Raw genomic sequence first — 14,431 nt, forward strand, 5'->3', positions numbered from 1 at the left:
AGGAGCAGCTTGTTTATGTAGCTGGCTGTTTTGCAGAATTTCAGTGGTACCTCCTCTCTCATTCTGAGAACATAATTGTTATCAATGAATACGCATTCTGTGGATGTGAAAATATTAGCCTCATGCCATTTAGATACCTTATTTGTATTTAGAGGGATGATGACAGAAGGGGAGTACTTGATGGATTGATAACTGTCATTGACCTTCAATTAATATTGCTTGTGAAGAATGTAAGTGGCTTCATTAAAGTGAGCTTTTAAATGTGCTGGCAAAAACTGTCAGAGGGCTGTAAGATTATACCAGCTTCCTCTGGGACCATTAACTTTATTACAGCCTACAGATACCAGCAAAAGGCAGGAAAATACTATAGTCAGGCATATGCAATACAAAACTTCTTGAGTCATATTCATTCAGTGTAGGGAAAAGAATTGTTCAACTAATGAGTTTATTGCCATTCAGCAAATGTATGAATGATAACTTGCAACAATTTTACCCACCTAGCTACTCAAACCCATTTTCATATGTTCTCCTATATATTTGACAATTCCACTTAACTATAGAGAAGTAACTATGTAAATAATAAAAAGGATATGGTTCAGCATACAAGGAACACTACAGAAGAACAGTGATCCTAAGAAATCACACATTCATTCTGAGCACTTGGGGACACAAAACAATGTAATGGGCAAAAGGTCCCACCCCCTCTTGACCTTTGTTTATTCAGTAGGAAGGGAGATGTTCAGCCTAGAATTATGTTCAGGGTGAATGTAAACACAGGAATGTACTATGAATCAAACTGTATCACATGGAAGGCCTGAATCATTCTGTTCAGAAAGTAGCCAACCAGATCTCTCTGGGAAGCCCATCAGCAGTGTAACTGCCTCCTTTATTTCATATTTCCCAGAAACCGATAAAAACTTAATGATTCTAGTATTGGAAGTGATATAACACTGTTCTGACTAGTAGCTGCTGATGACACTACCCTCCACAATTTAATTTAATCCTTTTTTTTACAGCTGCCCCGATGGGTAGCCATCACTATTTGGCAGCTCTTACTGCATGCAGGTCTATCCACAAGCTTTTGCCCTCACACGTTGAGATGAATACTTGAAAAGGTGATCCAGGGAGGAGTCAAAGGAGCAACTGAAAGAAACGAGCTCACACTTAAGTGATATTGGAGTATTAATTGCAACGTATTACTATATTTGTTGCTATAGCAACAGAACGAACTACAGTACATGCAAATCCTATTTAAATAATCACTAGCTTGTTCCTTTCGTTGTGGTTGATATAAGGAATATGATAAGCCCAATTATGATGAAATACTGGGTTAAATAAAGGTGGTCATATCTGCATCATCTGCATATTTCTCCGTCAATAATAGCAGCTCTGGAGGTGCTGTTGTCTCAGAGAACAAAAAGAATATGTTTTCAGCATACACCGTTCACAAGTTCAATACACAGTAGAATCTTCCAACTGCTTGATCAACATGAGCAAGAAAGCCCTAACCTCCTGCTAATACACCTGAAATACTCCTTAAAAGGCACATATGCTTCAGTAGAGCTTTATTGCTTTTAACCAGCAGAACGTGCTCTAAAGATTGCAGCCTAAATAACTTTAGATGTCAAAAGTCTTCTTGTTCTCAGCAGGAGAGGTTAGAAATTTAGGTAGCCACAATATAAGGATCACACAGAGAATGACAATCAATGGGACATGGAAATTGTTTTTGTGATCTCAGTAGAGATGGGAAGTTTTTTTTTTCTTGACTCCCAGAATGCCCATGCAGATTGAAGACAAACTTTCTCCCTCTACGGACTGGGATACAGATTTCTTCCCAGGTAAAAAATCTGAGTTATGGAACTACTTTCTGAGAACAGGGTTAAATGTGTAGACTTTGTGGAGAAAATGCATGTCAACAAATTGGTACACTGAACAGGAGTTAAAATTGAGTTTCACAATATTTGTATAAACTGATGGTGATATTATCACACAAGATATAAACATGAATGCAGATCAAACTTAAAACCATATACAGTGGTGCCTCGCTAGACAGTTACCTCGCATGACAGTTTTTTCGCTAGACATTGGCTTTTTGCGATCGCTATAGCGATTCACAAAACAGTGATTCCTATGGGGGGAATTTCGCTGGACAATGTTTGATCCCTGCTTTGCAAACCGATTTTTGCTGAATGAGGATTTTGACAGCTCCCTCCGTGCTCGCAAAACAGGTGTTTTTGGGACCTAAGCTTCGCAAGACAGCGATTTAAACAGCTGATCGGTGGTTCGCAAAGCAGCTTTCCTATAGCCGATCTTTGCTAGACAACGACGATTCTTCTCCATTGGAAACCATTAAACAGGTTTCAATGCATTCCAATGGGGAAATGCTTTTCACTAGACGATGATTTAGCTAAACAGAGATTTCAGTGGAACGGATTATCATTGTCTAGCGAGGCACCACTGTATTGGCTTAAGTCCTGTTGCTTACCATAGTAAGTTGCACTGGAGTAGGTCCATTGACTCGTTAGGTATTTGGTGAATCTTCACTAAATTCAGTTGACTCAAATGAGCTTACCTCAATCACGACTTACTTTAGCATAGTACTGTAAGTATTTATATACTTACAGTTTCTAGCTTCAAATATGATCTTTTAATGATGTAAGCTGCCTTGGGTCCTTTTTAAGGAGAAAAGTGGGGTAGAGGTAAGTAAATAAGCAAGCAAGTTGCAACTAGAGTAGACCAATTTGAATCAATGGAATCTATGGGGGAGACTCACCAAACCCTCACCGAGTCAGTAAATCACGCTAATGTGATCTACTCTACTAAGCAATTGGATTTCAGCCACTGTGTCATGACAATTCCTTTGGATGAGGAATTAAAATGTTTTTTGTCTTGCCATTAAGAAAAGTGGATTATTTCCTGGCAGAAGTCTTGCCTTCTGCAAAGATAACATAACTCACGCGCTTCATAAACTGCTCACATTCTCAAAACTCTGCTGCCTGTTGTTTTGTTGAGAATTTGAAGCAGTAGATGCATTGTTGGCATGTTTGACTCAGACAGTACTTCCGCACTTGCTTGGATGTGTGCTTTGCTTCTCAGAGTTATATAGGCCCCTTCCAACTTCGCAGGATTCTATGATTCTAAGGCAAAGGATTCTAGAGACATTTTACAAATTAGAGACCATGAAGGTGGGCGGGACGAGCGGGAAGCTCCTTTTTCTTATACACAGATTGAAACGAATCTGACATTGCTTTAAAATTCCTCATTGTATTTTCTCATCCTGCTGAGAAAGCCCAAACCAATGAGAACAATGAAATCAACAAGGGTTCTTGAAGTGCCTAGAATATATACCACAGTTAATCTGCCCCACTGTTCTACTGCATATCAGCATGTAAGACTCTGGTGCCTGGAATCACACCATCAATGAACAAACTGTTTAGAATATACTTGTCACAGAAATATTTTTTTCCTCAAGTTATTTTTAAGCAATGTGGATTCCTTCTTAAGCAAACCTAATATTTAAGGAAACTGAATGACTTGCAGCTAGGCTGGAGAAATTTCTGAGAATCTCACTGAAACGGCAAGAAGAGAAGTCTTTCTCCGACACTTGAAACCAATGTTATCTCCATGTTTGCAGGAAACCCTAGGAACACCTAAGGAGCTGAGGGGCTTGTGGTGATTTTAAGGAATCAAAACGTAGGATCAAAATACAGAAGGACTCCCTTATCCGTGAGGACTGGTTTGAGGCCCCCAAGGATGGAAAAAAACAAGAACAAAAACTTGCATTTTGGAGATCACTATGATAACAGTGAACACAATAGTGAACGCTATACAGTACACACTGTGGTCTCTAGCCCCCTCTACTGGCCAGTTCTGGGAACGTCTCCATTAAAAAAGTTTTGGGGAAAAATTTCTTTCAATATTTTTAATATTTTTAGATTGTCACAGATACTAATCCCACAGAGAAGGGAGTACTACTGTATTTATTATTTAAAGATTAAAAAATGCCAGAACATTGATATTTAATATGACCATTGATTTTAATAAGGCAATTTATATACTTTGCATTATGTAATTATGCAATTTTCATTACAGAAACTGTTCTTAAATTATCAAAAAGCTATTTGGGATCTGGCCAATCTGCCTTTTCTCTCTCAGACACATAGCCTGGGTCATATTTATTCTCATATTTTATGAGAACTCCCTCTCAATGTATTGTAAATACAGTTGTAGTTCCCACTAATCTGAAAAGTAGTGACCAGTTCACCTCATTGAATTTGTAATGGAAAATTCTGCATAATACCATCTTCTGTCTACATATTCATCAAGTACAGTGGACCCTTGACTTACAGAGGGCTCGACTTACAGACTTTTTGAGTTACAGACTTCTTTGGCCGCAAAATTTAGGTTCGACTTGCAGCCAGAGAATCGACTTACAGACCAGGAAAAAAAACAAAATGCAACAAAAACGGAACAAAAACGGCTGGTTATGGATTAATCGGTTTTGAGTGCATTGTAGGTCAATGGAAACTCAACCTACAGACTTTTCGACCTGCAGCCACCATTCCAATACGAATTAATTCCATAAGTAGAGGGTCCACTGTATTCGCTCCTAGATCTATTTTCAGAACTTATACAATCAAGTAATTTAGGCTGGTGATAAACTTTATTGGCCATGCCTTGGTAACAACTGCAAGGCATATGGAGGCTTTCAAAGGACTGGCCAATTAGTTTCAAGTGGAGAATCCAGTCTGTATTTCATGTGAAGGAATCTCCTTGTGAACTGAGTCACTAATATTTGCTCTTGCTAATTGCCGTCAAGTTGTTTGCAACTTAAGGCAACCCTATGAGTGTTCTCCAAAATGTCCTGTCCTCAACAGCTCTGCTCAGTTCTTGCAAACTCCAGCCTGTGGCTTCCCTTAAAGAGTCAATCCATCTCATATTGGGCCTCCTTTTCCTGCTGCCTTCTACCTTTCCTAGCATTATTGTCTTTTCCAGACAATCCTGCCTTTTCTTCATGTGACAAAAGAAAGACAAGCTCAATTTTGATATTTTTGCCACCAGAGATAGTTCATGCTTGATATGATCTAGGGCCCACTTGTCTTTCTGGAAGTCCAAGGTACTTGCAAAGCAATCCTCCAGCACCACATTTCAAACAAATCAATTTTTTTCCTATCCACTTTATTGCCCAGCTTTCACACCCATACATGGTGATTGGGTATACAAGAGTGTGGATGATCTTGGTGACCAGTGACACATCCTTACAATTTGATGACCTTTCCTAGTTCCTACATTTCTGCACTTCCTAGTTTCAGCCCTCCTCTGATTTTTTTGGCTGATTTTTAAGATTGATGATTGCACTAAGGTATATAAAACCTGTAATTATTCCAGTTTCTTCATTGTAAACATTACAGTTGTGTAGTTCTTTTGTAGTCATAGTTTTTCTTCATGTTCAGCTGCAGTCCTGCTTTGGCACTTTCTTCTTTCACTTTCACTAAAAGTCATTTGAAGTCATTGCTGCTTTCTGCCAGTAAGATGGTGTTATCTACATATTCTAAATTACTGATGTTTCTTCCACCATTTCCCACTCCTCCTCCATCTGAATCTAGTCCAGATTTCCATGTGATATATTCTGCATACAGATTAAACAGATAATGAGATAAAATGCACCCCTGTCTGACACCTTTGCCTGTAGGAAACCATTCTATCTCTCCATTTTCTGTTCCAATGGTACCTTCTTGTCCATGGTACAAGTTATGCATCAGGACAGTCTTCTTTCAGAACATGCCATAGTTTCTCACAATCTATATAATCAAAGCTGTAGCCTGATCATCTTCTGAAACTCTTTGGTACTAATATACTTGGCTGTTAAATAACCTGGATTTACTGTGGACATGGGTCTCATTAATTACAACGATTTGAGTTCCACTCATCTCAAGGATCTACTGGTGATCGCAAGGACCTAGTAGTTTAGCCTAGTGCAACTATATTATGTCTAACTGGCTTGGTACCCTCTAAAAATGAAAGTTTATGTTCTTCCTAGTGTGGATATAACTTTTACAGTATGTTTCCCAATATTAAATCAGTAAAGTGCAGTGTGCAATGTTTAGCATAATTATACCCACCATGGGGAAAAAGAAGACAAAAATAATAGAGTACTTAATTAACAGCTTATTCCTCAAAGGACTAATCAGAAACCGAGTAAGAATATTTTGGGCTTTGACAGAATAATCACTGAGTAGAAATAAACATAGGAGTGACAGTTGTTTTTTGATAGGGTCCATTTTCTCCCTCTCTACTAACTAGAAATTTTTTATTTACCCTGCAGTCTGTACTTTATAAAGCACTGTGACCATAAATATACATCAAAAATAAAAGATTTTGAATTACTCCCTATGTAAGGCTGCAATCACTCCAGCAAAATGTTTCCAAGTTACCCCCTTTTTTTTGTTTCAGATGACACAAGGCCATTATCAATTCTTTTGTTCTCCATGCTATTTCTGCATCAAATCCAGCCTAATTGGAGGCTATTGCTATACAGGTACTTGTTCTGTGTTTTATCGCACAGTAGAACTGACATCCCATTGAGTGTGCACTTCAAAACCAATTGATTTCCTATGCATCTGGCATGTGATTCCACCTCCCTCACCTGCTATTATTTGACTTCCTTAGTTTTTTAGAATGAATTTTCAAACAGGAATGTTGGTGCATTGGCATACTTCTGTCAAATACAGAGCATCAGTCTGTCTTTAGACTGCCACTGCAGTGCACTGTGGATTCTCCTCCATAGAGAGTAACAAAGCATGGAAATAGGAAGAAATGGCCCACATCAGTATGTGGCCAGCAAGCCAGCAAGGACCTTTTGCTGACACAGCAATGCACCCACACAATCTTGTTTTTTAATGGAAAGGGGGCAAAGAAAATAACAAGAAAAGGAAATGGAGATGTCTCACTTGAGGAATGTAGATGAACATAAAGTATCTAATTCACCCCCCAAAAAGCAGAAAGGTTTAAAAAATTACGAACCACTATCACATAATATAAACCAAGTGACCACAACATGTGACCATATAGGAAGCGGACGACTCAAGAAAGAAGGGGGGGCATTTATCTTGTGTGACCACAGACTAACTTAAAATCTAAGTGCCTTTTAATCCTGTTAGCCCAGAAGTGATATTTCATTAACATTCTTGTCCTTTTCCTGGCCACGTGGATAGTGTACAGTACAAAGATGAGAAATGCTGCAATGCTGCAGTGACAAAATGGTGTGCTTTGTGTGTGCTTGAGTGTATAAGCACACAAAGAGATGGGGAGGGGGATCTGGAAATGGAGTGGAATTGGGAATATATACAACTGATTTCCTATCCATCATAATAAAAGATATTCTGCTTCTGGATTCATAATAATGTAGTCCCTTCCCTCTTTTCTATATTCCTGAGAAATGAGACCAGTCTTTGGAAATGAATTTCTCAAACTCACAGACATCAGAGCAAAACATGAATATATGTTTTAAGAATGAGTCCTAGCATTCAACTTTATTAAGAATCCCTAGGAGACTATTTGCTGATTTGCAAGAACAATAGGCAAGGCCCGTTCTGAAAATTAAGGGCAGGTCTATCTGGAATGAGAGTTTCTGATCACGCACAAGCTGCAGAGTCAGCGTATGTGGTCAGAGGCAATCATTCTGCTTGGCTGAGGAACATTTTTCTCACTGCCTCTGAACACTGCCTGCAGGAAGAATAAACTATCTGTATAAGGAAGGGCTGCAGAGACTATGCAAAAGGATGGAAAGAAGTGCCTAAAATGTTCTGTATGGTGTAATGGCTGCAGCAGCCCACCAGACCTTCCCCCAGCCTGCAAACAGAAACAATATTAAAGGACCTTTACAGAGGACTAACAAGGGAAAGGGAGCACCATGTTACAGTTGGATCAGAGGGCATCAGTCATAATGTACTTGGTTTTCACAAACACAAACAAACATAAAACATAAGTTCCACATGAGAGGCCACCTTTTTTTGCCTTCCCTTAAAGTACTCGCTTCTCTTGGTCATTTCTTGAATGACCTCCATTTTTTCTCAGGAATCTGAGAAACCTAGACTTTCTGGTTCTGCCCCTTGCACTGTCTGCAGGTTGATAAGGTTGAGCCCTTTGTTTCGTCGCTTGGCACAGAGTCCGCCAAGCTCCCTGTCATGCCCTGTCTTTTCACTACCCCCTCTGGAGCTGTCATGCCCTTGAGGAGGATTGCTACAGTGCCCTCCTCCTGACTCTCTTACCTCCAATTGAGCAGACTCTCTTTCATTTGCCCATTTTTAGGAGATAGGTTTCCTGCTCTTCTCTGTTTGGAACAGTTACTGAACCCAGTTTAAAGGAAAATACCTTGACTACAGTGCAGTGACGATTTAAAATTATATTATGAATAAGCTCAGTGACTGCAGCTATGCTAATGACAAATACTATTCTTGTACTGTCCTCTTTCGTTGCATCTCAGAAGTAGTCTCTTATTAGAAGCTAAGATCTTGTACACTTTGTTTATTTATAGATTTACAAATTTGCTAAAAAATATCACTTGGCATTCAAAACCTACACAATTAAATTTTAGAATAAGGATTTAATAAACTAGGATGAGTCAAAAATATAAAGGCTATTTAAAAGGCATCAAGGTATTTATTTTAAGGCCATGGCAAAAATCCACTTTAAAATCTCCCACTAAATGGCTGAAATAAAATGTTAAACTATTTTTTTCAGAGTGTCTTGAGGAACATAATAAACACTCTAGAGGTGTTGGCTAGATCACTGGTCTGGAGGGCTGCCCAGAACAAAGGACTTCTAACTTCAAAATGTAAAAGAGGAAAGAAATAGGTTCTCAATCTTTCTAAAGAAGGGTGTTCTATGCTGTCAAGTTGGAACTGACCGTAAGCAACACTAAGAAGGCTTTGAAGGTATGCAAGATATGTTTGTTTTTATCTATGTAAGCCGCCCCGAGTAGACATGGTATAGAGGGGCGGGGGAAAAATCAAATAAATAAATAAATAAATAAATAAATAAATGAATGAATGAATGAATGAATGAATGAATGAATAAATAAATAAATAAATAAATAAATAAATAAATAAATAAATAAATAAATAAATAAATAAATAAATAAATAAATAAATAAATAAATAAATAAATAAATAAATAAATAAATAAATAAGAAATGGTTTGATCAGTTCCACACACCCCTCTAGTGAGTTTCCATGGTTTTGTGGGAATTTCAACCCAGGTCTCCTGAGTCCTAGCCTGTCATTCTATCCCCTATCACACACTGTCTATCTAACGAAGGGCCTTAATGTAAAATCTTGCTTTTACGATTAGATGTACAGGGCCAAGGGGGCTTTGGTTGATGTTTCTTAAGTACCTCAGATTACTGCAAGAAAAATCTGTTGTTACATCTGAGCGAACTTCTGGAAGGAAAGTGTGATATGGCACAAAGAAGCCTGTTATTCATGGGACGGGGATAGAAAGTACAGTTTATATATATAAATCTTGGCCATGGCAGAAGCAGCTTCTGGGAGATCTTGGCCTTTAGTCACCTTGAGTCACTTAACTTTCACCAAATCCATTCAGTAATTAGGCAGCAAACACTATCCTGCCATGCCCTGTCCTGTAAGATTTAAGATTCCAGTTCCAAAGCACACCGGTGTAATCACTTCCTTACAGCATGCTAGTCTATTTCATATTCACAAAGGCTTTCACAGCCGGGATCCAATGGCTGTTGTGGGTTTTTCGGGCTCTTTGGCTGTGTTCTGAAAGTTGTTCTTCGTAACGTTTCACCAGTCTCTGTGGCCGGCATCTTCAGAGGACAGCAACCTGTGCTCTCCTCTGTGCTATCCTCTGAAGATGCCGGCCACAGAGACTGGTGAAACGTTAGGAAGAACAACCTTCAGAACACGGCCAAGAAGCCCGAAAAAAACCACAACAACCATTAGATCCCGGCCGTGAAAGCCTTCGCGAATATAGTCGACCTTCCACAGAATACAGAGTGCTGTCCTCTGAAGATGCCGGCCACAGAGACTGGCGAAACGTTAGGAAGAATAACCTTCAGAACACAGGCAAAGAGCCCGAAAAACCCACAACAACCACTAGTTTGTTTCCTTTTTTAATTCAATGTGAAATGCCTCCACAACATATACTCAGGGTGCATTACATTAACATATGTCAGTGGCAAAGCCATTTCATTGTGTGGCTATCTTTACCTCACGAGCACTTCTACCATAGTTGGTAAAACACTGAATACAGAATATCATCCAAGACCAGGAAGAGAAAATTCCTAAGATGCTAATGACAATTATAATACTAATGGTGCCGTGAAGAATGTTCATTGTATTTTGATCATAGGTTTTCCTCCATATATTATTGACTGAGTTTGTTTCGAGAGAGAGAAATGCTAGATGACCCCTTTGCTATTGAGGAAGACTTAAGGTCAAAACACACAAGGCACCCTTCACAACATGAATCATTGACTTCCCATCTCTCTTCCTTTGGTAAACAACACTCCACACTTATAGAGGTTAACTTAACACACTTCGAAAACACCAGGATTTAATGCGGAAGATTTCCATTCAGAGGAGCACTGACAGAAAAGAGACTTTCCCATCTGCTCTTTCTTTGAGCTCCTTCTCATTGAAACTCTCTGAGAAACCTCCTGAATGTATGGAGATGAGGGAAGAAAGGGAAGAAACCATCCCATCGTTTGTTCTTTTCCCTGGTTCAAACTCAACCGTTCTGAAAACTTGAAGAGTTGTTTATTTAGTGCTTACTTGAATATAATAAAGGATATATTTGCACCACAGTTGCTTTTAATCATGCCTTTTGCACCCTATCCAACTTCATCTGTGACTAGCCAACACAGGCAGGATTTGGCTTCCAAAGAAAATACAACAAAATATTTGAAAAACATGTGCATGAAAGTGAATTCAGCAAGAGGATATTGATTTGACCTACATGTAACTACTTCTTCATGGATAGTTTCCCCCCCCCAACGGTGTTGTTTTGGTTTGGTTGGTTTGTTTGTTTTTAACAGAGTGATGCCAATTTATGAAATAACTTTAGAAACAGTTCAATTGTGGGAAAAATATGGAGAGCTTTTTCATAAATTGCTGTCAATGGATAGTAAATGGGGATAAGGTGGTCTTCTTAGCATGCATGGTTGCATACACCAAGGGCAGCTGTTCATGTGAGAAAAATTAATTCCTCCTGCTTAGCACACAGGGGTTTAAAAGCTATGCTCCTCTGAAGAAAAATGCTAGAGAATCTGTGTTTAACCATTTCTGAATACCAAATTCATGTTTTTACACAGTGACAATATTTTACACCTAGATAGATCTTCTTGAAACCTTTACACCATTTCTCTGCAGATGAACATGAAGCAGGTTTAGGATTAAACAGTATGAGTGATGCTCAGCTGTGTGACAGGTCATTTCCCAGCTCAGCATTTGCTGCCAGAGGCTGATTGCAATTTCCACTAACTACTCACATGGATCGGAAAAGGTCCTCAACTTACAATGAACCTCTTCTAGCCACAGATGAGCTTTTGCTGTCTTCCAAATAAAATGATACAGTGGGGTCTCTACTTAAGAACTTAATCCGTATTGGAAGGTGGTTCTCAAGTTGAAAAGTTCTTATGTTGAATCTGCATTTCCCATAGGAATGCATTGAAAACCATTTAATCCGTATCTGCTCTTTTCCGTCCATAGAAACTACAGTGGAACCTCTACTTAAGAACTTAATCCATTTTGGAATGGTGTTCTTAAGTTGAAACGTTCTTAAGTTGAAGCAAAATTTCCCATAGGAATGGACTGAAAACCAATTAATCCGTTCTGGCTGTTTTTTGTTATGTAGAGGTCCCATAGGAACTAATGCAAAGCTGGTTAATACGTACTCTACCACTAGGGGGAGAATTTTTTTTAACCTAAGATGACCTAAGGTTAAAAAAAGAGCAGGAAAGGTTTTTTTTTCCTGTTCTTATCTTGGATTTCTGTTCTCAAGTAGAAGCAAAATTTAGCAAATGGAGCTGTTCTTAAGTTGGATTGTTCTTAAGTAGGGACGTTCTTAAGTAGAGACCCCACTGTACTGAAGAAAACTGAAGCCATGTATTCTGTTTGTTCAGGCTCTTGTGGAAGATTTTGCTCTCCTTAGCATGCAAAACCTTGGATTATCCGCTAGAATTTATCTATCCCATAGCCGGTATCTTCCTTGCTCTGTATGCTTCACTTAGTGTAATGCAACCCTCCACACACTGTGGCACAAAAGGTTTGATTAACTGTTTGTGTTAACAACATTAACACATTTAAAAAAAAATTAAATCAATGCCATTGAGAACACAGCGCCTCAGACTGCACTGGTGATTCATTCTTTGTGACTTTCCCGCCTCTGCCCAAAGACCCAGAAGTTGCTCTACCCACTTCTCCCCTACCCACACTCCATGAGTCACAGTCTTCCCCTCAACTAAGGTACTGCCCTCACTTAAGACAAAGCACTACATCGTGCTTCACACAAGAAGTCATCCCATGTGTTGACGATACACAGAATCCGCACTTCAATAAATCAGATGTGGCTGTTGTATTGGAGCAAATAAGCCAATAATGGCTCCAGTCTGTGCAACCGACATTGATTAATCTACTTACAATTAATAATATTCAGCTTTCTGAGTTAGGGAACTTTTTTTTATCCTGCTGCAGTCTAAAGACTTATAAACTACCTGATGGCTATTCAGTTTGAAGTTTCATGCCTTGTTAAAAACAAACAGTTACATTTCATGAACTCAAGAAACCTGGTTTCTTTCTTGGATAGCCTGACTCAATGCCATTGCTGGAAAACTCAGTATCCTGTTTGATATGGAGTTACTACATCTCAGCCCTTCTCTCTTCTCCTGACAGGAAACAGTGGCCTTGAGTGGCTCTACAATGCTGATGAAAGCGGTCCAGTGAAGAAGATCTCTCTACATTGAATCTGTTTCATTTTGGAATACTGACTGCTATGAACACGCCCTACACAGCAGAGTAATGTTCAGCACATAATTCAAGTGATTGTTAGGATTTGTCATCAGCAAAATATAGCTTTTGGGTAAAGGAAGTCTTCGTAATATATGAAGGTCTCAGGACTTCTTCCTAACATCAGACCTTGAGAAATTGGGGCTGGTTAGGGCTGAAACATTTAAACAAAATCCCTATTTTCTATTGCAACCTTGCTATTTTTGGCAAATAATAGTTACAAAATAGTTACTTGTAATTAATTCCTTGTTGCAGTAACTGTAACACAACTAAATTCCATTATGTCATCAAGAGTTAAGTCCCACTTTCCAGTGTAACTAACATTTTAGCTAGTTTTGCAGTCAGGGGCTATGGCTTCTGTAACAATAACAGTGCCTAATTAGAGAGATTTAGAAGAAGGGGGCATTAAAAATGGTATATCTTTGCTATCCTCTGAAGTGGTGCCATCCAATTCTAACATCTCATTCTTTTTGTTTCAGCAGACACAGCTTTAGACCCGTCATATCAATTTGTAATAGAGCATTATGCAGTACCATATACGTATAGATAACTGGAATTTGGAGCTATTACAAAAATCAGAGCTCAAAAACATTAACACTGAGCAGCTGGTTTCACTTTAGTCACAGCAGGCCACCTGCCTGTCTACTGAGGCTCCACTTGGCTCTTTTATAAACTCCACATAAAGTGCCTGTGGTGTCAGCAGTCAAATTCAATGTCATGACTATAATGACCTCAACGTTAAATGGTAAGCAGCTTCCCACTCTGCCGAAACAGAGCAACTTAGCAAGACAGAAAAGAAATCATTTATGACAGTGTCTGCCCTTGATTTAACACTCAAGGCTTGATTCTGTTGAAAGGGCAATGATGGGACACAGACGCCTGACTTACATCATCAAACCACTGCTTTGTCTAGACAAAATTTCTGCTCTGCCTGGTGGGAACCCTCTAGGATCTCAATAAGGATTCATCCTACACCGCCAGACCAATTACCTCAGAAGTGGGGAACCTTCCACCTTCCAGATGCATCTCAACTATTACTTCCAAAGTGCCTCATAACTGGCTAGGATGGCAAAGGCTGATGGGAACTGTCGTTTGCAAACATCTGGAGAGACAGTGATGCCCCAGTCCTATTTTACCTCGATTACCTTTTAAAACTGGAGACAGCAAATAACATGGAACCATCTGTATGCAAAAACACCTGCTCGATCAGTGAGGCACCACTTTCTGTCCTGTGTGTTGTGTTTACTGCCTCCTTTTTTCAGAATCTTTATTCGGGTTAGGTAGAGCCACAGTGTCCTTCATGGAAAATGTCTGCCAAGTTTCCAAAGGGAAGAGATTTCGTGCCCTGTTATAGCCTAGTGTGATGCATCTGTTCAGGATGCGAAGGGCTGGGGATGAAGTAT

The 14,431-nt window shown here is 39.2% G+C and overlaps 1 protein-coding gene across 50 annotated transcripts in view; it reads right to left on the reverse strand.

Annotated features, from left to right (window-relative positions):
- MAP2 (microtubule associated protein 2) overlaps nt 1-14,431 on the reverse strand; it is a 334,548-nt gene that overhangs the window by 94,840 nt on the left and 225,277 nt on the right. The window lies entirely within an intron of this gene.

The sequence above is a fragment of the Pogona vitticeps genome, chromosome 1 (assembly GCF_051106095.1).
Source record: "Pogona vitticeps strain Pit_001003342236 chromosome 1, PviZW2.1, whole genome shotgun sequence".
NCBI lineage: Eukaryota > Metazoa > Chordata > Lepidosauria > Squamata > Agamidae > Pogona > Pogona vitticeps.